This window comes from Dipodomys merriami, unplaced genomic scaffold, assembly GCF_024711535.1.
Source record: "Dipodomys merriami isolate MVZ:Mamm:240054 unplaced genomic scaffold, mDipMer1.0.p SCAF_1529, whole genome shotgun sequence".
Classification (NCBI taxonomy): domain Eukaryota; kingdom Metazoa; phylum Chordata; class Mammalia; order Rodentia; family Heteromyidae; genus Dipodomys; species Dipodomys merriami.
The window spans coordinates 115,997-142,656 of NW_027202859.1; the positions used below are offsets into that span (position 1 = coordinate 115,997).

The 26,660-nt window shown below is 37.5% G+C and overlaps 1 long non-coding RNA gene across 1 annotated transcript; it reads left to right on the forward strand.

The window, feature by feature from the left end:
• Positions 1 to 1,388: 1,388 nt before the first annotated feature.
• On the forward strand, positions 1,389 to 24,517 carry LOC138827258 (uncharacterized). The gene is made up of 3 exons (XR_011372029.1): positions 1,389 to 1,665; positions 10,232 to 10,297; positions 24,470 to 24,517. It is a non-coding gene; the product is annotated as an uncharacterized lncRNA (long non-coding RNA).
• The last annotated feature ends 2,143 nt before the right edge of the window (positions 24,518 to 26,660 follow it).

Sequence of the window (26,660 nt, forward strand, 5' to 3'; positions counted from 1 at the left end):
TGCAGACATATATCCTATGTAATTAATGTAATAAATGCTTTTTGTGGGGGGAATCTGGTCGTGGGGCCTGAATTCTGGGCCTGGGCGCTGTCCTTCAGCTCTTCAGCTCAAGGCTAGCACTCTACCACTTGAGCCAGAGCGCCACTTCTGCCTTTTTTCTTTTTGCTTATGAGGAATCGAACCCAGGGCCTCATGCATTCAAGGCAAAAGTTATACCACTGAGCTACCTTCCCAGGCCCATGTAATCAATGTTTTATGTGACATAATAGTCAATAAAATAAATGTTCAATGCAATGCATGAATAAAACAAAAAATTAAATAACTGCACTGAATGAAATATAGTCAACACATGTTTATAAATATAAATCATATATGTAAATTGTACATGAATAGGATGTTTTCTAGTGGTGGGGATCTATTTCAGGCCTCAGGAACAGATTTGAATTTCTTGACTTCAAGGAAACCAGCTTTCCCTTCCCACATAGTGCATCAGAGTTACCAAGACCATGAGTTCCAAAACCAGTCCTGGCAGAAAAATGACACCTTTATAGTATGTGAGACTCAATTCTTAGTAATTTCATTATGCCTCCATTTTATTAATGAGATTGTTTTAATGCTCAATAAAATATTAACTAACATAGATCAGTGTCCTATAATATAATTGTGTATAATTTTATATTGGAATCACTTAAGAACTGCTCATTCAATGATGACACACATCACATTCTGTTGTTAATCATATAGATAGGAGTAAGTTTTTTGGATCTCCTGCCATTTGGAGGTGGCAGGACCAGGATTCGAACTGTGGGCTACAGCTCCCAACACTTAAAACCAAGGATAGGGAACTAACCTGTTTGTCCGAGAACATCAGCAAGACCAGTGATTAAGCAGGCACCAGTGGCTCTCAGCAGTCCTCCTTGATACTTACAAGGCTGTGATTGGAGGATCATGGTTGAAGTCATCCTAGGCAGGTAAGTCCTTGAGACCCCTTTCTAACTTCAGTGACAACAAAGCCAGAAGTGCTGTGGCTCTAGTTTGGAGGGCCAGACTTGAGCAAAAGTAGCTCACAGACTGTGCCCAGATCCTGAGTTCAAGGTCCAGGACTGGCAACAAACAGACATACACAATAATCTGTGCAGCCATCTGGGTAAAGCTGGTCACCCTCTTGTCTCCAACTGAATTGACATTGTTCCCTTTGAAAAGGGCTGGGGAAATGCTAACTTCTTGACACTGCCCATGCTGCTTGCATCACAGGATTCCGTCAACACCCCCATTCTTTCATGGTTCTTTCTGACCAATGGGATACAAGAATGGTGGCCACGCCCACATTCCATGTTGCCTAGTAGCACCAGGATTCCCACTGTTAGTTTAAACCACTACCAGCAGTTGATGAAGGTGAGGTGTTTGAGTGGTGAGGAAGAGACTCAAGACGACTTCAGAGTATAGTAGGAAATTGCGAAGTCTGCCTTCGCCCCAGCAGCTTTCCCCCTTTCCTAATTTTCGAGATTTCAAATATCAGGCAATGTCGTGCTGCCAGCCCGATTAAAGCCCCAACCTGATCCCTGGACCTGGTTCTCTACTTTGGGCCCATTTGCCCACAATACCACTGCCATCACTGCTCGCCCCACCTGGAGCAGCCTCTAGCAGCTTCTCCCAGCAGCACAGGTGAGTGGTCGCCACCAAATCATCCCTACCGAGGTCAGACCCCCCTGGAGGGCACCATGACCCCTGCTTGTTTCCTCTCCCTGGCTCTGAAGAGCCAACTTTCTGTCTTGGGCATTTCTGAAACAGAGACTCAATATATGCTCTGGCTGGGCTGGATCGAGGTCCTCCTATATGTGACAGGTATGCTCCTCCAGGCCTGGTCCTCTGTAGTTGGGATGGTAGACATGTAGCAACATGCGCAGTCATCAATTTAGATGTCTTTTTCCCAACTTTTAGTCCATAACAGCCGATTCTTGACCATAGGTGAAGCTCTGGATAGGGCTGCACCCATCAGACCTCATTTTCCTCACAGTACAGTTGTTAGGAAGCAAGGGATTTATGTAGAGGGATCTCTGAAACATGGCTAGGCACAGAGGGAGCAGCCTTCAGATAAGGTTCTCTGAAGTTCTATGAGCAAATGACAAGAAGATACCCGGAAAGGGCTCAGATGGGGCCTTCTATTAATTGTGCAACAGATGTGGGATTATGAAACAAAACATGGCTCTCTTACATCATTACCCTATCCCATATGGAAGGGGATCCTTCATTCTGTGGAGTTTTGCAGCTAGGGAAACCAAAGCACAGAGAAGCCAGGTGACCTACTTATGACTTCAACTTCACAGGAAGCTCAGCCTGACTTCACTACCATGCTCCCTAAGACAATGGTTGTTATACAGTAGACTTCTGGTGGTAGGAAGTCCACTTCTTGTCAGTCGTGGGGCTTGAACTCTGGGTCTGGGCACTGTTCCCGAGCTCCTCAGCAAAAGGCTAGCACTCTACCATTTGATCCCACAGCACCATTTCCGGTTTTCTGGTGGTTCTTTGGATATAAGAGTCTCACAGACGTTCCTGCAGTGGCTGGCTATGAACCATGATCCTTGTATCTCAGCCTCCTGTGTAGTTAGGATTAGAGTTCTAAGCCACCAGCAACCTTCTTAATTGTAATTGCGACTTTTTTCTCTCCCTCTTTCACAAGAACTGGTTGAATGGGTGCTGGAGGAGGGGGTTCGGCATCCCCATGTGGCTAGAACCCAAGGTGGCCCTCTCATTCTGGAGGTGGGCTGTGGGTCAGGTGCTGTCTTGCTCAGCCTCTTGAAATAGCTCCATGGGATAAGCCCCTCTGTGACCTTGCTAGACCATGACAGTTCTTCATTGTCCATCCAGCCTTACTGGACTTATTGTATGGTATTGCTTTTGACATCATTTCTAGCACCTGGCCATAATTATGACAAATAGTTATTGAATAAAAATGTAATGCCATCTTAAGAAAGTCATTTAGGGCTGCTGGAATGTGGCTTCATGGTACAGTGATTGCCTATCATGCATGAAACTCTGGGTTCAATTCCTCAGTAACATATAAAAAGAAAAATTCTGGAAGTGGTGCTGTGCCTCAAGTAGTAGAGTACTAGCTTTTAGCAAAAAAAAAAAAAAAAAAAAAAAAAAGATAAAAGAAAAAAAAAAAAACCTCAGGAATAATTCCCCACCCCTGAGTTTAAGCCCCTGGACTGGCAAAACAAAACAAAACAAAAGCTTTTAGTTAGTAAATGAAAAATAAAGAACCCATACTTGTATTATATAATTGCTCCTTCCATACTGACACTTGACAACAGTCCCTAATTAATGTACTTATATTAGGATACTGTGTTGAAAAAAGTTTTGTTCATTAAGTCACAGCTATTAATGCCAGGAATGTGCTTAGATGTCAGGTGAAGATTAATTCTGGAAATTCAATGATTCCAGGATTTTGTGTCTTCACTGCTAATCACAAAGAGAAGGGTAGTCTAAGTGTGATTTTGAAACATTTTGGTCAGTTATGGCACCAAAAACCCAGAGGTTAATTAAGTGTTGTGACAGAAGATAAAGAATAACTGCAGATGTACGGAATAAATCATAGTAACTAAGGTATACCAGAAACTGTTCCAGAGAACCATTTTTGGTTATTGAAGAACATGTTGTGAACTAGGCTTTTCCTCATTGTCTTTAGCATTCTAAATCTCTTAGGCTAGTTTTTAATCTCTGTGATAAATGTATCTCCATCTATGCTGTTCTTTCATAGGTGATCTTCTTTGCTTTCTAAAAATCACAGCCTTTCTATATTTCTCTATGAACATTTCCTGATACTAAATTCACCTATACAGATGTCAGAGGATGCTAATGTAAGGGTCCCATAGCTCATGAGTCATTAATGTAACAAAATGGAAATGGAGGACATATTTATTGCTATCTCAATTTTTCTGAAAAGCTGCAATGTCATCATTTGGTTAAAATTTCCATTCTTTGTAAACAGTGTCATTCAGTATACATAAATGCAAATATCAGACAGGTGCTGGTTATTTACACCTGTAATCCTAGCCACTCAGGAGTTTGAGACCAGAGGATTGTGGTTCAAAGTCAGCCTGCTCTGGAAAGTCCATGAGACCCTAATCTTCAGTTTACCACCAGAAACCCAGAAGTGGTGCTATAACTAAAGTTTTAGTGCACTCAAGTTGAACTGAAGAGCTGAGGGACAGCGCCCAGGATCAGAATTCAAGCCCCACAACCAATAAAAAAGGTGAAATATGACTTTAAGTTTCAAAGGAAGGAAAAGATCAATAATCTTCCCAAGCAATACAAATAATTCCAAAATGATTCCGTGCACCTAATTTTGCTGAGTAATGTGATGGATTTTTTGCTGGTCATATATTCTAAAAATAAATTATTTAACTATGGATACAGGTAGACCCATTGCAACAATGATATGTACAAGTTGTAACGTCAAAAAAAGAACTTTACAAATTTGGTGGGGGGGGAGGACTGGGAGGGGGTAGGGGGGTAGTATGGGAAGGGATGGGATGGGGTAACAAAGAGGAGGAAACAGTGCTTGATTAGAAATGTACTTGTTAGCTTGCCAATGTAATTGTAACTCCTCTGAACGGTATTCTCACAATAAAAAATGGAAAAAATTGTCAAATATTAGCTTTAAAATAAACTTCATCTAATATTTCATGTTTGAAAAGAGAAGTCTATACAGTTTATGTCACTTGGCTTTCTTATTATCTTATTTCAAAGCCAACCCTGGCAGGAGAGTCTGTCAAACTCTTATCTGTAATTACACAACAAAAAAGCCAGAAGTGGGTTTTGGTTCAAGCAGTAGAATACTAGATTTGGGGGCTGGTGGGCAGGAAAGGAAACTGTTCAGGGACAGGGTCCAGCCTCTGCGTTCAAGCCCCAGAACCAACACAAACTTAACAAACAAGCAAATAAAAAAAAAACCCAGATATTTCATTGGAACCCTCCTTAAAGGAGTACTGGTCTGAGAAGAGGCTCCTTTTCCTGATCATACTCACTGGATGCGTCTTTGGAATCCTCCTTGCTCTGGAGAACTCAGGTCTAAATTAAAGGAATTGATAACTGACACCTGCATGTCTTTGTTTCTATGCAGTAGAACTTTTTTTTTGGGGGGGGGAGTTCAGTCATGGGCCTGAACTCTGGGCCTGGGCGCTGTCCCTCAGCTCTTCAGCTCAAGGCTAGTCCTCTAACAATTGAGCCATAGCACCACTTCTGGCTTATTTTTGCTTATGTGGTGCTGAGGAATCGAACCCGGGCCTCATACATGCAAGGCAAGCGCTCAACCACTGAGCCACCTTCCCAGTCCCTTGAGTAGAACATGTTTAAAACAATGTTATTTCCTTTTGTTCTATGCTCCCCTTCAAATGGCACATTATTTCTTTTTTTTAATTTATTTTTTATTGGGAAAATAATGTACAGAGGGGTTAAAATTACATGGGCAAGATAATGAATACATTTCTTATCAAGCATTGAAGCCGCCTCCTTTGTTTTGTTTCCACTTCCATCACTTCCCAGCCTCCTCCCCCACTCCCACCTAATCCTCACACCCCAACCAAAGTTGTAAAGTTCGTTTTCAACATGACAACTTGTACATCTCATTGTTACAAGGGGTCCACCTGTATCTTTATTTAAACGACTATTTTTTCCCTTTCCTCTCCACAATTTATACCGACATAAAATACAGTGAAAACAGGATTTATAATGTGGGGGAGGGACATAAAAATCAACAAAGACATAATCTTATAAAGGCGTTAGAAACAAATGCATGAAAGAAAAAAAAACATTGAAATACCTATCTTAGGGTTCATTTTCCTAACATCACCTTATCTGGCCTTTTCTGCTTGACTCATACATATACTAGATATTGCAAATAAGGGAAACCATGGGACCTATGTTTCTTGGGCTTGTCTTTCTTCACTTAATATATTTGTTTCCAAGTCTTTCCATTTCCTAACAAATGGGGCAATGTCATTCTTTCTGATGGAGGCATAGAACTCCATTGTGTATATATTCAACATGTTCTTGATCCATTCATCCACTCAGGGGCATCTGGGTTGGTTCCATATCTTAGCTATAGTAAATAATGCTGCAATAAACATAGTTGTGCTGGTAGCTTTAGTGTGGTCTTGTTTGTAAATATTTGGGTAAGTGCCCAAAACTGGGATTGCTAGGTCATAGGGGAGCTTTATGTGGAGACTTTGGAGGAACCTCCATACTGCTTTCCAAAGTGGTTGAACAAGTTTTACACTCCCACCAACAATGAAGTAAGGTTAACTTCTGTCCACATCCCCTCCAGCATCTGTTGTTATTAGAATTCTTGATTATAGCCATTATAACTGGGGTGAGGTGGTATCTCAATGTTGTTTTGATTTGCATTTCTTTTATGGCTAGGGATGTTGAGCATTTCTTCATGTGTCTATTGGCCATCCTTCTTTCTTCTTCAGAGAAGTTTCTCTTTAAGTCGTTAGCCCACTTATTTATAGGACAGTTGTTTCTTTGAGGATTTGTTGTTGGCAGATTTCATTTTTTGAGTTCCAAGTATATTTTAGATATGAGACTCTTGTCCATTGTATGGCTAGTGAAGATCTTCTCCCAATCCGTGGGCTTTATATTGAACTTGCTAGCTATGTCCTTTGCCATGCAGAATCTCTGCAAATTCATGCAATCCTATTTGTCCACCCTCTCTTTTATTTGTTGTGTTTCTGTGACTCTATTAAAAAAATTTGGGCCTGGGCCAAGGAGACCTAAGTTTTCTCCTATTCCATCCTGTAATGTTTTCAGAGTGTCTGCTTTGACTTCGAGGTCTTTGATCCATTTGGAGTTGATTCTGGTGCAGTGTGATATATAAGGATCTAACTTTAGATTTCTACAATTAGTTAACCAATTTTGCCAGCACCATTTACTGAAGAGGCTGTTTTTCTTCCATCGTATTTTTTTACATCCCTTATCAAAGATTAGATGGCTATAGATCTGTATGTTCATTTCTCGGTTTTCAATTCTATTCCATTGGTCCTGAGGTCTGTTCTTGTGCCAGTACCAAGCTGTTTTGATTACTATGGCTTTATAGTAGAGTCTCAAATTTGGTATTGATATTCCTCCAGCAGCATTCTTTCTGTTGATGAGCGTTTTTGCTATTCGTGGTCTTTTATTGTTCCATATGAATTTTTGGATTACCTCTTCTATTTCCTTGAAGAATGATGTTAGAATTTTTATAGGTATCTCATTGAATTTGTAGATAGCCTTGGGAAGTATTGCCATTTTCACGATGTTAATCTTTCCAATACAGGAGCAGGGGAGGTTTTGCCATTTTCTAGGTTCAGTTTTTATTTCCTTTTTCAAGTTTTTAAAGTTTTCATCATAGAGTTCCTTCACTTCTTTGGTTAAGTTAATTCCTAGGTATTTTATTTTTTGTGGGGCTATTACAAATGGAGTTGCTTTCCAAATTTCAGCCACACTTTTCTCATTGTTGGCATACAGAAAAGCAATTGATTTTGGGGGGTTAATTTTATACCCTGCTACTTTGCCAAAGTTTTGAATCAGCTTGAATAATTTGGGAGTAGTTTATGGGATTCTTTAAATACAAGATTATGTCATCTGCAAAGAGGGAGAGTTTTATTTTTTCTTTCCCCATTTGGATCCCCTTTAGGTTTGCATCTTGTCGTATTGCTGTAGCTATGCATTCTCATACTAGATTGAAGAGAAGTGTAAAGAATGGACATCCTTTTCTTGTTCCTGAGTTAACAGGAAATGGCTTCAGTTTTTCATCATTAAATATAATGTTGGCTGTAGGTTTGTCATATACAGCCTGTATTGAGGAATGTTCCATTGATTCCTAATTTTTCCAAAACCTTTGTCATAAAGGGGCTTTGGATCTTGTCGAATGCTTTTTCTGCATCTATTGAGATAACCATGTGGTTCTTATCCTTGCTCCTGTTCATGTGATGAATAATATTAATTGATTTGCATATATTGAACCAGCTTTTCATCCCTGAAATGAATCCTGTTTGATCGTTGTGTTGATTGGCCAAAATTTTGTTGAGAAGTTTTGCATCAATGTTCATCAAAGAAGTGGGTTCATAGTTTTCTTTCTTTGATGAGTCCCTGCCTGGTTTTGGGATGAGGATTATGATGGCATCATAAAATGTGTTTGGTTGTGAACTTTCTCTTTCAATTTCATTGAAGAGTTGGACGAATATTGGTGTGAGCTGTGCTATGAATGAGTAAAAAAATTTTTTTTATAAAAGGTGCACAAAAATTGAATAAAACTTTTTTTTGATTTTTTTGGGAGGGGTGGGAAAAATCCTGTTACTCCCTCGTGTCCGTAACCAGCCTCTTGTTGGATTCTCTGGTCTGCTTGTGCTGTTTGAATTTCCTGTGGCTTGGTTGGTTTCTTAAGTCAGTATTTTTGCACAGGCAGATAAATGCTCTGCTTAACCATGGATTTTGTGATCCTCTTCCCAGCCTAGTTCAATGAGAGGGAGATCTGCATTGAGTGTCACAAAAGAGGGAGATGGCTTTTCCTGAAGTTTGGAGATGCTGTGATGAGGCTAGGTTCTGGGTAGAGTTGAGGCCCTTCAGCAAACAGTAGTTTTTCCCAGGGGTTAGTTTGTGAGAAACTTACAGAGCCCAGCCAGGAGCCACTCTCTGGGTTTATGTTTACTAAATTTCAATAGATTGTCAAGGCTGCTAAAGGGAGCGGCACCCTCTGTCTCTGATTACTCAGTGAAGAAAGCCATTCCTGGGGCTGGTAACTGAGCTGAGTGACTTTTCCCTGGGTGTAGCTGAGTCTGGCAGGTCACTTTAAGGTTCTTGTGACCTGCTAAATGACTCTAGTTTTCTTCCAATGCCTGAGTTGGAGCTAGCAGCTCCACTGAGCTTTGTCAGTATCCAAGATGGAGATCTCCGGTACTGGGGGTGGGGGAGATGGCCTTCCCTCCTCTGCTCCCTGAGAGGGAGTGAGGACGTTAGGCCTCTACTCAAGCCGCGTCTTGGTTCCTGGGTCATCTCTGGTCTGCAAACTACAGGATGAAGATGTCTGCTCCTTGTCAGTTCTTGCTGGCTCCTTCTCGCGGACTCTCTGTTCCATGTATGGTTGGTATGGCCACCCCTGACACAGCTGTCGCAGCAGTGGCAACTCCTGGCAAGTGCTCCGATCTGTCTCCTTGCCTGGATTTTACCTCTCTGGCATAACTCTTTGCCCTGTGATGGCACACTTGGTGTGATTCTCTGGCTTAGGACTGTTCACTGGAACTTTAAATCTGCCTTCTATGTGAGAGCTTGTTTAGCCTCCAGCTTCTCCTCCGCCATCTTACTGGAACTTCCCGGCAAATTATTTCTTGCTGTAATACTCTCAACTAGAATTTTACAGAAAAGTTATGTATGAGTAAAAACACACTCAAAAAAGTCAGGGACAGAATTTCCTTCAAGCCTTCGGATTATTTTCTTTTTTTAATTTTTTAAGGTAAAGATACAATACAGAGGGTTACAGTTACATGAGCAAGGTAATGAGTACACTTCCTATTGAGTTTTGTTACCCCCTCCATTGTTTTCCCCCTACCATCCCTTCACTCCCTAACTTCCCTGAGGTTCTTTTTTTAATGGTGGTTAAGTGATTACATAATGACAATTGTTCCCTTCTGCTCCCTAAAAATAAGGGATTCAATTATCTCTATGTATTCAAACAATACCTCAGTTAATAGTTGTAACCACAAGCTAGATTGATGCCTTAGTTTGTGGACCTACCTGTAGCCACTCACTCCCCCTCCCCTGTAGTAGAATGAATATAAAGCATGTTAAGTGGGATTTGGGGTTCTGGAACCGGGCTATGAGGCTTTGGGTCCTCTGGTGTCTTCTTTCCTATCACTTCCTGTGATTTCTCAGTTCTTTGTCCAGGTATCCCGTCATCTTTGCTGTTCCATGGTTGTGGTTAGTGACAGTACTGATATTTTGAACACCTCAAAACAAACTATGGAAAAACACTTCCCCCCCAAAATTCACAAATGTATAGGAGCACCTGAAAAGATACCAAATATCAGCAGTCACCCTGTGATCCTCTAGCAAGAAAGTATAATTCAGGAGTATGTTATCTTCTGATAATATAAGCGATGGACAATAGTCCCTTTTGTACATTTGGTATTTGGTATTGCATAAATTTTCAGAAACGCATATACATTGTGAAATAATGTTATGTATTTCATAGGTCACAAACCTCATCACTGGAGTGATGATCCTAATGTCTTATCCCAGTTGACTGATTCAGACTTAGGTGAGTGTGAATTGCATAATTATGAACATTTTTCCATGAAACTTCACAACACAGAATGAAGTGTGAGGGTCAGGGCACTCCATACCTATAGAAATTTTACATATATTACAGTAATACACACCTAAGCTGCTCAGCAATCACAGCACATTGGTTTGCTATAATTGTCTTCAGATCAGAAATACTCTAGAGTTTAAAGTAGAATGATGGGCTATACATTTTCAACGCAAAAGTGATGATCACCCCCTGCAATTATTCTCAGTGGAAAATCCTTCCTATACATTTTACTGGCCTAGCTTCTACTCTGTGCTTTACCATTATCAGGCAGGGTCACACTGTATTGAGCTACAATACAGCAGCAACCTTAGCTGCCTTTGAAATTTACCTCCAATCTTGATACCAAGGTCAACTCCGCATCTCTAATCACATAGTTTGTGGACACCTGAACTTTCCAAGCTTGGTTAAAAATTCAGCTATCATTGCTCATTGCGAGTGTAAAGATCTCACTCCATTAGATTTATTGTGTATAATCTTGTATTTCCACCATTGCCTTAGATGTTGGTTTTTGATATAGAGCTTTTAGTTTGCACTTGATTTATAGATGTGTTAGAGATGCCAGTTGAACTGCATATATTATAATGTAAGTAATTTGATGTTTTGACATAAGAATTTAATTTTGGCAATTGAGGAAGTCAATACACACCACTCACAAAAGTTTCTTTATATGTACTGGTATTGCTTTATTGTGAACTTCCTAAAAGCCAGTCATAGGAGTACATGTCCTAATCCCATCACTTCTGTCAGTGAGACGAGTTTGAAAGGTCCCGACCACTTGGCACTTCATAGTGAGAATGTTTCTACAATGAAGGGTGAGAGAATAGCAAAAAGAGCAAATGAATATTCCAACTGTTTTGTTACATGTTCTTGACACTTAGCCATTAAGACACCATAATAATGTTTTTATGATTTCTTACCTACTCTTTTCCTGTTCTGAGATGTTTTATTTATGGATCTCTAAGAAATCATATAAGAATCATATAATAAATCATATAAGAAACATAAAAATAATTTGTTTGGGATATATGACCTAAAAGGAATAATTTCAGGAAAGTATTAAGCACATAAATGTAATGCACACTTAAAATTGTCTCTTTATTTAAAACTTCAGCAGTTGTAGTTTATTTATTCTGTTAACAAAGATTATAAACTAAGTTACAATACTATTCCAAATGGAACACAGAACTAGAAACATGAAGGGTAGCACTAAAGAATGCTACTGCTACCACTAATAGAGTAAGAATAAAATTTAGGCAGAACTCATTCAGAGTAAAAGCCACAGGACTGCCCAACATTACATTAATTGTTTCATATGAAGAAAAGACCTTTTTTTTGTAAAGACAAATTTTCACCCATATTAACATCAGTTGGGTATATATTTCTTAAGGCTTTCAAGTAGGATGCTGTGCCTATATTGATGGAAGCTGACTTCTTTGGGACCTACTACACAATGTGCAGATCCCATTCCAAGCACTGCACTTGCATTAGGGTAATTTTAGTGCTCATGATAGTTCTTCCAGTTAGGAAATGAATTAAGTGTTTTATTAAAAACAGAAGTAGGCAACAAGGCCGAACACATTTCCCAAGTACCTAATACTGATCAACTATAGACCCATAATACAAATCCAGGTTTCCACCAGGCATATCTGAGGATATTCTGTAAGTTTCACATTCATTACCTTTCAAGATGTATGGAGCAGATGAACGCACATTATCTTCCTAATTATGGTTATAATGGCAATAACATTGCTACAGAATATACATATTTTTTAAATGAAAAAGGTGTGGGTAATCACATTGTAGGTGATCTTTATACTAAATAAAGCCTGCGCAAAAAAGTAAAGTAAGGAGCTGGGAAGGTGGCTCAGTGGTAGAGCGATTGCCTTGAATGCATGAAGTCCTGGGTTCAATTCCTCAGCACCACATAAGCAAAAAGAAAAAAAGTTGGAAGTGACGCTGTGGTTCAAGTGATAGAGTACTAGTCTTGTGCTGAAGAGCTGAAGAACAGCACCCATGCCCAGAGTTCAGGCTCCACGACCGGACCCCCCCCCCCATAAAAAGAAAAACAAAAGAACCTAGTTCCCAAATTTAAGTCATAGTACTAGCACTCATATACCATATATACGGTTCCTAAAATATACAGTGAGTTAATTTGTTGAAACCTGGTCATAGATGAAATATGAGGTGTCAAAAAGTATGTAAGTCTGAAATGACTCCAAGTTATTTTGACAAGAGAGCTGGAAGAGTTATCACTTAATCAAATAGTAATGAGGGGTTGGTTTGTAGACAGAGATCAAAGCTCACTTTGGGATCTTTTGAGTTTACTAAAATCAGTAGCTAGGAGTTGTCAGTAGCCAGGATGCTATTAAGGACTTGAATTAAAGAAAACAGAGCTGGAGAAAAATACAGAAATAATTACTGTACTCAGTAGTAACAACCATGAGAAGGAATATTACAGATCTAAGCCCTGGGATACACAAATATGTAAAACATGACAAATGAAGAAAAACAGTAATAAGTATGTAATGCAGACTTATATGGGTAGGTATTTTTCATGTTTAAGGGCTATTAAGTGATTGTGTGATGACCTAAAATTTACGAATTTGGTAAGTTCAGCTGTCCCTTGGGCCAACCATAGCTAAAAGTTTAAGTAAAATGGGGCCACAATAGTGTTTATAGTGTGTCTTGATTTACCAAAGTGAAAATAGGCCAATATTTGGAAAGCCACTTTTTGGACATGTGGTTGGAGTGGCAATTAGTGCAGTTTGTTCAAGTGTTAGTAGAAAGCTACAGGTTTAGCACAATGATAGAAATCTTTCAGGGATCAGGTAGATTTTCCCTCTGTCTTCAATTTCCCTGTTTTTCTTAAAGCTAAAATATCATTACTGGAAGCCTGTTCAAATTGTGCCTTTGGCAAGTTAACAGATAGTCAGTCTATCACAAGCCCAAATAAAAGAGAATGGGAACAGGTCTACATTGAGCACTCACAGTAGACGGGTCTCTGGACTTTCTCAGGAAGGGCCTTCTGCCATTGTTGGATGGATAGGGTTGGATAATATGTAAAATAGACACCATATATAGAAAGTATTCTGCTAAGTTGACACTTGAGATATCGGATGTTTTATCTGCATTGTATTGATTTCTATGAATCAGTTAATCAGATTCTTCATACCATATGATGTTACTAGATTAAAAATGCATGCTTATTGCATTTCCTTTGGATAACAGATAGTATGTTTTGAAATTTGGTATAAAACATTCGTCTCTTCATTTATTTATTTTTAATATGGATTACTCAAGTTCTCAAGAGTAGGGAAATGCCCTGGAACTTTGTAATTTGATGTCATATGTAATTTTTTTATTTTTATTTATTGTCTATTGCAGCACCCGGCTTTCTAATAAATATGTAATCTATTCAATTTTGAAAAGTACTGCTATACCTCCCACTTATTTGTTTCATTTCTGAAATCCAAGTTACTCTGTGTGTCAGGGTGGATACTTTTGCCTGTAACAGTTTTGTTATTGAATAAATATCATCTGGCTACATAGGGAACAAAGGATATGAAGCTACAGTATCCCAAAAAAGAACTTCCAAGACAATTCAAGGTTAACTCATGTACTCTCTGTGTAGGTGATTAGGAGCATAGAAAAGAAATTCTTATACATGAAAGTGACTGAGATTGTGTGCACATAGGTGTTCACTTATTTATCTGTTGCTATAGTTCATGGATGTTCATGTTGATTTATATTCCTTCAATATGTATCCAATTGCTGTAAAGGTCATCAACATATCTGACTTTTTGGTATTGTGTAAACTTCCATTAAGATATTCCTATGGGTTGCACTAGTTTACAATGCCACAAAACCAAATATAGTTCCTGATTTATTTCAACCTATCCAGCAGTTTATTTATTCTGGTGTGTAAGATAGGAGCTCATTGACTTTCCTCTTTATTTTACTTCGTCTTCACTATGTGGATATGAATTTCAAACATTTCATTTATTTATAAACATTTATGTTTGTACTTCATTCCTGATCAGTGTCTTTCTTTTTCTTTTGGTATTTCATCAATTTTTAAGATTTATAATTTTTTATTTTTTCCCATTTCAAATACACACTTTAGTTAGTAAAAAGATTTTTTTCATTACATTGTTGCACAATTAACTAAAAACAACAGATTGTATATTTATATCACTGGATGTTTTTGTTTGTATTTACAACCAGGAAAATGTTTCAATAAAGATGCTGAACTTCTTTCACTGATATACTGAAAGTATAGTATCTCATATTGGCCTAAACTAATCTCTGAATTAAAAGTCACGGCATGGACCACCACAGTCTGGGCTAAGTAAAAACACTAACACAGCAAAAACTGGATTTAAAGAGAGCAAAAGGCTTCAAAAAAGTTAGAAGAAAGGCATCACCTTCATGAAGCCAATGTGGAAGTTCACAAGAAGACCTTAGGAATCTGAATATCAAGAAGATCAAAGGATAAAAAGTATTTAGAAGGACAACTTCAGAACTCCAGGTTGGGGAGGTGGGACAAACAATAGATACCCAAACTCAATGCTGAAGAGAAGAAGTGTTTTACTCCAAACCTCATCTGTGTCTGACTCTCTCACACAACACACACACACACACACACACACACACACACACACACACACACACACATCTAGTGAGAGGCCTTTGTCAAAGTATAGGCATTCTGGACTTAGACTCCGAATAATCAGAAAGTATCCCTTGTGAAGACCTTTACTGAAAGTATCCATTGTAAGTAGACTTTTACTGAAAGTTAGAACTCAGATTCCTGGAAAAACTGTGAAATGTCATAATAATGCTCTGCCCATAACTCCCTAGCAATAGCCATCACTAAATGAAAGTACCTAAAGCTACAGTTTTTTTTTAATTTTTAATTTTTTTTACTTTTTACTGTGAAAAGACTATACAGAGGGATTACAATTACATGGGCAAGATAATGAGTACATGTCTTATCAAGCATTGTAGCCTCCTCCTTTGTTTCCCTCTCCCATCCTTTCCCATCCTCCCCTCGCTCCCCCATCAAATTCTCCTCAACCCTCCCCCTACCAAAGTTGTAAAATTCGTTTTTCTCCATAAGATCTTGTACATCTCATTGTTGCAATGGATCCACATGTATCCCTATTTAAACGATTTGATTTTTTTCCCTTCTCCTCCACAAATTATTGCTTATTGCTTAGTCTGCACCTACTAGCCAATAAGATTGTTATAAGATTACCCAGTTAACTGAAGGGTCGGGGCTCTCAACTCTGACCCACTGCAATGGTGAAAGTTTTGAGTCCAGGCTTGAGCTTGCAATAAATGACTCTAATGTTCTTGCATGAGAATTGGCTCCATGATGGTCTTTGGGGATCCTTATCTAAGCGCAAGACTAGTGTACACAGAGAACCCCAGGGGCAGCAGTATCTGGGACAATGATGCTTTTTTCCTGTTCTTTTTAGAAAATCAAACATGATGTTGCAGTTGGCTCCACAGCTGCTCCACACCTGAGCAGGAGGAAGGAAAGGATGACTTAGACTACTGGGCGGCCTTGTGTACCCCTGGCTTTCTGTGTAAGAATGCAGTTTGTGGTCCCCTAGGCAGGGGTGGCCAAGCTGAAATGGGGGTATGCTTTGCCTGGAGGATGGCACCCTGTGACCCCTGCATGCATGGTGAAGCAGCCTGGATAGCCCTGTGAGCATCTCCAGGATGGCCTCTCAGTGGCTTGGAGAAGTTGACTCCTTGTAGTTGGACATGGCAGGAGGCAGGATGAGAGCAGGAATCCAGAAGATGGGAGGAGCACAGAAGCAAATGCACCTCTCCATTGAGATTCCTTGGCCATTCTAAGGAGGTTCACAACCCACACGTGGCGGCCACTGCACAGGTCTCCAGAGGCCCTACTTGTCTGGGGAGCAGTGCCTGGTCCTGATCCAGAGCAGGTACTTCCCCAGTGGTCATGAGCATGGCTAGGCTGGAGCAGAGCCTACCAGCCATGCTTCCTCTGTCCTGCTGTGTATAGCCTTCCAGCAGCTGCCCAGGTTCCAGCACCCACAACAGACCAGCTCCTTTGGGCAGGCTGAGGCTGTGCTGACAATTCCTGGTGCCGGCGTCAAGGCAAGAGCGAGGCCTATCCCACAGGAGAGTTGGCCCTCACTTCCAAGGGCATCAAGAGAGGCATGACAACCACAGGCCCAGCCTTGCTGCCCTCACTGGCCATAGAGGTTACCTAAAAGTCCCTGCCTTTGTTCTTAAAATTCTTCAGCCACTGGTTGTCTCATTTTTCATTATCTGTTTTGGTGGGACTCGAGACTTCTTCCTCTCCTCACCAAGCAAACAGGCCCTAGCAAATCCACCACAAATTGCACACCTCACAAACACTCTCCAGAACCCAGCTGCCTTTGGGGCTACTGCTGCATGAGCTGTTGGCCAACTCCATCTTCCTCCCTTCACAGCCTCCGTCAGGGCCTCCCCACCATCCTCTCCACACAGCCCCCATCCCCAACCCCAGCAGGGCCAGTGCTCTAGAGAAAATAACTGTCTGCCTGGCACAGCAGAATCAAAGGTGTCACACTGTGCAGCCTCCCGAGAATTGGAGGCATCATAGGTCTCTGATCACTGTCTTTCACTTCACTTACACATGTATTAATTGTATTAATTTGGTATTTAATATTGGATCTCATAATTTTTTGAAGCCTTTGCAGAATAGCTGGTAGAAATATAGTCCCAAATTAGTATTGTCTCTTGTTTAATTCTTTCGAGATTCAAAGATACTTTAAGTAGATATAACCATCATAAATTCTCAATTACATAACAGAGTATTATTCAGAAAACATTTGCTTATGCATCTGTCATCAATTATTTACAAAACTAGAAAGTTTTAAAGTCTCAAATATTATAGGAATATCTTTGATTCATGTCGAATGGATGTGAGTAGGTTGAGCTGTTGCATACATTCATGTGTGTGTGTTTGTGTGTGTGTGTGCGTGCGCGCGCATCTGTGTGTGTGTGTGTGTGTGTGTGTGTGTGTGTGTGTGTGTGTAGGGGTTATATGTATCATTGAAATCAAGGACAGGAACTTTTTTTCCTTTTTCTTAGATATGCATTATGGTCTTTCTTTTACGGTGGTAGGCTCTGATTTCTTGCTTTTGCCTGATGTGCACATTCCAGCTCAATTTTTCAATTAAACCTTCTTATTTAATATTGAGCATATAGTGCTCTGATATTGCTTTGCCTTTAGTTTGCCATCTAGGATCTCCTTTTCCTCTTTAGCTATTAACATTCAATATAAATTTTGCCTCTTGACTGATTTTCCCCTTTAATTTGCATCTTGAAATAAGTATTATAAGACCTTTGATCTTTGTATTTATGAAGAAAAACCATTTTGAATTTTCTGTTTAATGTAATAACACCTGGACACATTTGTTAGCAACAAGATCTTAAAATTTCTTATGTAGTTTTAGTTTAAAATACCGTCATCCATGTTTTTAGTATAGGGAGACAAACACTTCCTAGTATCAATGATAACAATTTTATTCATTAAAATAGCAGATAATTCATAATTTTGCATATGTCTAGTGGAAAATGAATACATTTGCTCAATAGATTTGCTTGATAGACCTATGCACAGACATACCACTCATAGGGGCTCAGAAGGTGGATCAGTTGTAGACAGCTTACCTTGAATGCACGAGACCCTAGGTTTGATTCCTCAGTACCACCTAAGCAGAAAATGGTAGAAGTGGTACTGTGGCTCAAGTGGTAGAGCACTAGTCTGAGCTGAAGAGCTGAGGGATGGCAATCATGCCCAGAGTTCACCACCACCGACAAGTTAAATCAATAAATAAAACTCATACTCAAGTACATTAATTTCAAAGATTAATTACCATTTTAGTTTTGGGCAGGGTGCCAAGATATAGCAGAACTTTGTCACAAAGCTTTAAGAGGATTCAACATCTGACAAGTACTAAGAACATAAAGTAAAAATTTTGCTATGACAACAATATATAGAATCGCCATTCAAAGAGAAAAAGGTACCAAGAATGATATACTTTTTATAATATTTCTTAAGAGATTCTGGCTCTACATTAATTATCATATAATTTGACCTTCAAAAACTCCAGGTGGGCCTGAGTTTTGAGGGCCTCTACAAAAACTGGAGGAAAGAATCATCAACCCGGATTTTTCAAATTGTTTTTGTTAAGGTAGTGTACGTACAGATCACCATTTTATAAGACGCTAATTAGTTCACTTCTTGTTTGACAATCTCATCACTTTGCTCTCTCTCTGATTTTCCCTCCTGTCCCTGTCCACAAGAGGTATAGCTCATTGTGAATATAATCTCTACAGAGTACAACTGCTGCATTTGTTTCCCTGTTCTCCTTGAATTTCTCTGGCTCCTTCAATGTCCATAAAAGGATAAACAAGAACAAAAATATCCCTAGTGTTTTGAATTCCTGGAATTCATTTCAATATAAATACCAGTAGTTTTATACGAGTGTCAGACTCTATCCACACATCCTGAACACTTACACTTCCTGCACCTAGTCTTAACTCCCACTGGATTCTAAGGTCCACAAGTAATTCTTTTCACTTTCCACACAGGAAGAATGAGTGTCAGAAAGATTAAGTAATTTACTGGAAATACTGAGCATAGTGGCTCAGATCTGAAGATCATAGTTTGAAACTAACTCATGTTGACATATCCGTTACATGTTTATCTCAAGTTTGAGGCCACCTGGATAGCAAAGTAACCCATCTCATGTACAAGAGTCTGGCTATCCAGAGACACAGAGAGAAGTTGGAAGAGCATCAGCAAATGCTCTTGCCCAATTCTAGGGAGTGGCTTGGTGCCAAGTAAGTAAGTTATAGCTGCACCAGGGAAGGGGAGTAAAACAGGAGTGGTTATAATAAAAGCACTGGTATAAAGCCTCAAAATAAGGACCACTCTGTATGGACCAAAAAGTCTCTAGCATGAGGTTCTTTTTAAATTAACAAGCACGATTTTATATTTTTACAGAGTGGGATGGTGTATAGTTACAGGCAATATCTGCTATGTCAGGTAATCCAGTCTGCTCTTTCACATATTACGCAGTAGCCAGGTTTTAACACAAATAACTTCAATGAGATTGTTGAAATTATACTGTGACTTTTACCTCTCATGACTCAAAATTCTGTCAAATTATTTCTGACTTCCAGATGTTTACACAACATTTCTCATGAAATTTTCTACTATTTTGTCTTTATTATTGATGTTCATACTACTTTTTTGTTGTTGTCTTTTGTGTATATGCCATTTTTAGGGTGGGAACTCAATGTTTAATTGTCTCTGTTGTACTTTTTGCTCATGGCTGATAACACATTATTCCTTGAGCCACATCTCACCTTCTGCTTCCTGCTATATAATTGGAGATAAGTTTTCACATTTTTGTCTGTTTGGACTGGTATTGAACTAAAATATTCAGGTCTTAGCCTCCTGAGTTTCTATGATTCTACACATGAACAGATAACACCAAACTTTCCTATACTGTTATTTTAATTATGTGTTAGAAGAAAGTGGAAGTATATTTGTGTTAAGTGTGCAATTTTCAAATACAAGTTTGAATCTACTTGATATAATGTAATTGTTATCAATTTTAAGTTAAATCAATGAATATTACACATTCCAAAGAAATATAATTGAAAAAATGCATAATTATTTTCTTTAAACCAGTAATAGAACTATGAATATCTTTTACTTTACAATTCATGTTTTATATAACTTTAATTAGCAGACTTCCATAACTAAAAGTAAATATATTAATTTTATACTAAAAGAAGCAAAGGCTCTCTACTTTGTTTTTTATCTCTTTACCTTCTAATTGGTCAGCTTTGATGGCTTCAAGTTCTTTGTTGAAGCTCTGTTTTATGTCTTGTATGAATTTCTTTACTTCCTTAATTTTTTGTTCAGTGTTTGTTCTCAAATCACTTAGTTGATTGGTTATGGTTTCTTTAGACTCCCAATTCTTCTGTTGGGTTCCATTCAGCATTCCCTTTGTGGTCTCCCTGACTTCCTTCAGCTCTTTGTTAATGGATCCCATGGATGCCTTTAGTGATCTTTGTGTATTCTCTACCTGGTCTCTCAATTCCTGTATTACTATTTGATTAGCTTCCTCCCGTTTGTGGGATTCCTGTAGTTCTCTTTCCTCCCTTTCCTGGGATTCCTGCAGTTCTCTTTGAGTGTTCTCAGCATGCTCACGCCATTCTTCCCTTTCTCTTTGAGTATTCTCAAGTTGTTCATGGAAATCCTGTATCAGTTTTTGAGTAGCTTCCTCACGCTTTATAAGATTATCTCTTTGTTGCTTTGTATGTCTCTCCCCCACAGTATAACCCCTGCTTTCACTATATTTGATGTCATTATAACTTGAGGAGGAGATGGGGAAAAAACAGTTGTTTAAGGATACAGGTTGACCTGTTGCAACAATGAGAAATACAGGTTGTTATGTCCAAACGAGCTTTGCAGTGTCGGTGCAGGGGGGCGGAGGAAGGCGGGGAAGGAGAGGGATTGGGATTGGGGGGAGGGGGGAGGCTGGGAGGGGATGTGAAGGGTAAACCAAGGGAGGAGGCTGCAATGCTTGGTAGGAAATATGCGCATAATCCTGCCCATGTAATTGTGACCCCTCTGTTCACAAATAAAATGGAATAAAATTTTAAAAAAAGACAAAAAAAGACTGTGAAACTAAAAAAAAAATGAAGCAAAGTGATTATACTTAAGAATACATATTTCATCATAGCCAAAAGATAAGTTTATGAGCATTCTCACTATAAAGAAATGTTACATGCCGAAATTAACGGATATGATGTAGCTTGATCATTAAACAACATATAAATGAATGGGATTACCACTCCATACTTCATTTCAAATCCAGCCTAGGCAAGAAAGTCAGTGAGACTCTTATCTCCAATGACCGACCAGAAAATTGGCTGTGGCTCAAGTGGTAGAGCACTAGTATTGAGCTGAAGACTTGGCGGACATTGTCCAAGTCAATATTTCAAGCTTCATGATTGACAAAAACTAAAAATAAACAGTTACAAATAAACAAATATTTTGGCATAAATGTTAAAATATATGTTATAAAAATGTTTAAACCCTCACTAGATATAATAGTTTATATAAATGTAAAGAATTGTTTTCTGATATTAGTAGTCATTGAATAATTGTGTAAATCTCACATTTCTCACTCAATTCATATTTGTGTGTTTATATGCTTATATGCCATAATTATAATTAACTGATATGTGATAGGCAGTGCTGTTTAGGAATTTCCCTTGGCTTTCTATCATTAATCCTTTTACCTTAAAATAAATATGCCCTCCAACATTGTTAGAGATTTCATCTCATTGAAGCAAAAAAGAATAAACCATAATCATTTTTTTGAACAAGTGTAACATTGTACATGCATTTCACTTAGTTTAAGAAACAAAATATTCAAGTCATCTTAACCGTACCACTAATAACAAAATGTCTTTTGAGCTTTTCAGTCTCTTAAGAGATGAAACCTTTAATTATACATCTATTTTTTTCTGCCTAAAACCTTTTCCTTAGTAAGATCTTTTGTGTAACCTTGTGTTCCTGGTTAAAAGACAGGAACAAAGGCAATAATGAAAATAGACAAGGAAATATTTGAAAACAATTATAAAACAATTGCACACACTCCTGTAATCACCAGTTTCAATGAGAATATATGTTAAAGTATCACATTTTTGTTATCATTTAAAGAGCAATAATTACACTTTAATTAGCAGTGAAGAAGGGAACAGAAAACTGAAGATAGCTTGACTTTGAACAATCCAAAATTAGCAAAATTGATTTATCTTGTTTTTCTGTGTAGTTGCCAAAATAATAGAGAACAACACCCAAAAGCAAGAAAACACCTAAGCCAAAGCAGTAAACATTTGTCTATAAAATAATGGTTATGGTGAACAATAAGAAATATAAAAATCCTTTATTAAAATTTTACATATCTAGACTAGGACTTCTCGTGTTGAAGAAGAGGAAAGGTATGAAATATTTCAAGATTTTTGGACTATTCCCCAAGATTATTCTTCTTTATCAGCTATAGCAATGCAAGTAGCCTTGGTTACTCTTAGTATCATGCTTGTTTATATTTAGAAGCATTATTTGTTTCTGTGTTACAAGCTGCAAACACTTGGGTATTAATAAAGAGTCATTTCCTAAGAGAGGAAAGTTTCTATGTAAACAAACCTAAAATATCAAAGACTTAGCATAGTGGAAATTATTTTCTAGCTATATCACAATCTGTTGGCATAGATTTTCTTTCACATTGTTCCAGGGGATGCATTTTTGTTAACTTCTTTTTCACCATCAAGTGATCCTATAACATGCTATGGCATCCTGGGATTGCTGTATCTTTCCTGGATTCTCTAAATTCTGTTGGAAAGTTAGGAAAGATAGAAAATTGACTTACTGTTTCACCTTATTTTTTATTACCTTACAAGCTGTAAATCAAAGTGACATAAATTGTCTTTATAATATTAGAAGACAGATTTCATTTCTATATTCTTACCCTAGCCTTCTACATAACTTTGATACTTAATGATCCCCAAATGTGAAAATGCAGATAGGTAATTTCTTATTTAAATATTATTTAGAATTTCAAGACTTCATTAATGCAAGACCCTTAGTAGTATATAGATCATACATGTGTACAAAGCTGGTGGCAATTTTTCTTATTCTCAGAAAATTGGACATGTGGTATCTTTGCAGTTGCATCAAAGAAAGGCTGTAGTTGAGTTAGTTTACTAAACCAAATCTGCTGTAAAATATTTCTACAAGTTAATTGGCTTGAATAATTCGTATTTTCATTTTACAGTTCTAAAGGACAAAAATCTAAAAGAAGTCTCACTAGATTAAAATTGAGCCACCTACAGAGCTAAAATATTTTTCAGATGATTCTAGTGGAAAAGGCATTTACTTCCTGTTCCACTTTCCAGAAACTTCAGAATCTGGATTGTTGTCTTTTCTTTTATCTTCTAATGTAGCATCTTTACATCTTACGGATGGTTCTTACCTAATGATGTCCCTCTAACTACAGCTGGGACTTTTGAGTATACTTTTCCCATTTGATAATTATTCAAATTTCTATTCCTTAGGTAATGAAAGGTGATTATTTTACAAACATTATAAAATGTAAATCTACATTTGATTGATTAGATATTTCGGGACTATAGATATTTTGGGAAGGTATTTTACTGCCTACCACAATGAGTGCATAAGCATTCTTCTACTATAACCTGTTATCCTTTCATTAATTTTGAACAACATATTTCTTCAATGAAATATAACTAGAAAAAATTTAGTTCTTGAAAGCATTTAATCCTGATTAAAACATTGTCATGTACTAGAAATCTTAAGTGTCAGAGAGCAGCTCCTGAAGCAGTTTTGGCATTATAACTTTTTGTATATTCTGCTTAAAATCTTCTCTTTTCAAGAGCATTTGATTGTTATTATTTTGGAATTATGGTTAATAGATATTTGACTGCTATTTTTAAAGAATGCACCACCAATCCTAGTTGTCTTCTTCTACCTTTTTTATGTCTAAACTATTTCTGAAAGAAACACAGCTATTTGAATTACATGAACTGCTTATTGAAGTGTGGAGAGGAAAAGAAGAAAAAAGATGTCCCTTTGTGTATGTCATGTTGAAAATGTACCTAAAAGCTATTTATCTTAACATCATATATTTTTTCATTTTGTTTAGATTCAGATAAAATTTAGCCTCTCAATTCACACAATGTTAATGCAGTCATTTCATGCCTCCCAAAAGCAAACAACAAATTACTACATATTTGAAATTTTTTAATTTTAAAAATTATTATTTATTTTAAAACACTATATTTTTAAAAAATGAGCAAAAGCCAATGGTATTAAACATTTAGATTTGTGTTCAGACTCTATTGTTGAAGCCAGAAAGGGAAAAAATCATGTTTTTCTTCTTCCTTGAGTCACTCTGATTTACTTCATCTATTTCTGAAAGAATAAAATTCTGGCTTTGAAGTCTTTTGCTTGATATCCACAATGTCTCATTCTTCCTTTATTAATAGGAGAATTTGGAGAAAGGATGAGAATTCTCACTAGGAAAAGGAGAAGAGGAAAAGGCAAGTGAGAAATCTAGATATTTTGTTCTTCCTCATCTCAATCACAAGGTCTGGATAATGGTTGTGGATATTTGATACAGTGCTTTAGAGTGATTAAACAACATTTATAGAAATAGCTAACCCCTTAAGTGATCACATAGAGAATACTTATTTATTAAAAAATGTAATAACATCAAACAGGAAGTGTTATCCATTTGTTTAGTACTTGTTTAGTATTTCTTAAATTCTGATGTACTGTAGTCAACTATCATAAAGGTATACAAGAATAGTAAGAAACTAATATCTTAATATAATATTCTAATATTAGCTTTATTCTTGCTGTGTTTGAGTTTTGCCTCATTTTCACATGCTGTATTCTTCCAGTATGTAAGTTGAAAGAAGATTACCTCTGGAAATATGCTATTTTTATAGCTAAGGGAAAAGAAGTTAGCTTTTAGATACAGACAATGAGATAGAAATCTTCCCCTAGAAATAACTTTTCACCACTTCTGGTTCATTTTTGTAAGCTGAAGTAAGTCACATGACTCATCTTGACATTGCAGAGTAGAGGTAAATCTCACCTACAGGAAGCTGATGCAGGACAGACTAATATGCCAAGATATGCAACATGAGACAAAGAGGAAAAAGAAGATAACTATAATACAATCAGTCATACATGCCATCACTTGTCTCTGCAGGAAGGAAGCTATTATGTACCTTTGTTTCTAAAACTACTGAGATCTTCAAATCATGTCTTATGCTTGTAGATTACTGGAAATCGAGAACATCTTGATTCTGAGACAGCATAAAATCTCAAAGAAAGCTGGAGTAATTATTTCAATAATACATTTTGTTCTGCTAGGACATGAAACCATTTTATAGACAATACTTTATAGTAGTAACTTTTTTTCCAGAACTGGATTTTGTTAATATATATGACTATCCACCAGAATAAATGTCTTCATTTATCTGCTTCTTGTGCAGACAGCATAGTCTAGTAGATGTAGGAGTTCATCAGTAGCACTTTTTAAAAATGCAAAAAATGTGGACTGGGAGCCAATGTACGTATTTTTCCAACATCAGCTTCCACATCCTCTGTCTTCCTTCCTTGGAAAAACACTCAATCAATAAAAAGACTTAAATTTTTGGCTCTTGAACTTGAAAGTGGAAGCAGAATGTTATGGATGTAGGAGATGGCTGTAAATGGTTCTTTATATAATAATGTAAAATATTATGTAATAATATAAAATAATAATGTCACATGCAATAGCCCTATGAGTCCTGAAGGTCTTACATTGAACTTCTCTAGTGATGTGATAGTAATGTCAGCCTTACTGGTCTTAGTATTGCTTTCCACTTCATTTTCTACCACTTAGCTATATTATAATGCATAGGAATGTAATGAAAAAGTAATGTCATCTTAAGAAAGTCATTTAGGGCTCTGGTAATGTAGCTTCATGGTACAGTGATTGCTTATCATGCATGAAACCCTTGGTTCAATTGCTCAGTACCACGTAAACAGAAAAAGAAGTGGTGCCATGCCTCAAGTGGTAGAGTGCTAGCCTCAAGCAAAAAAAAAAAAAAAAAGAAAATAAAATTCTCAGGAAGTGTTCCCTGGCCCTGAGTTCAAGCCCCAGGACTGGCAAAAAATTCATTTAGCTAGTAAATGTCAAATAAAGTACCTATATTTTGAATATAAAATTGCTACTTCCAACTATGGCCTAACAATAGTTCTTAATTCATGTACTTTACCTATATTAGATGACAGTGTTGATAAAAATAAACAAAACGTTTTGTTAGGTAGGTCACAGAAATTAATGTCAAGAATATGCTTAGATATCTGTTGAGGATTAATCTAAGTGAGATTTGGAAATCTTTTTGGTCAGTTTTGGCACCAAAAAGGCACCAGCTAATTAATAGTTGTGATAGAAGCGAAGGAATAAATCCATATGGAAGAAATAAATGATAATAATAACTAAATTATACCAGAAACTGTTCTAGGGAACCATATTTGGTTACTAAAGAACTAGTTATTAAGTCGCCTTATTCCTCATGGCCTTTAGCATTCTAAATCACTTAGGCTAGTTCTTAATCTCTGTGAGATAAGTTTTATGTAATTCTGTGTTGTTCTTTCATATCTGGTCTTCTTTGCTTTCTA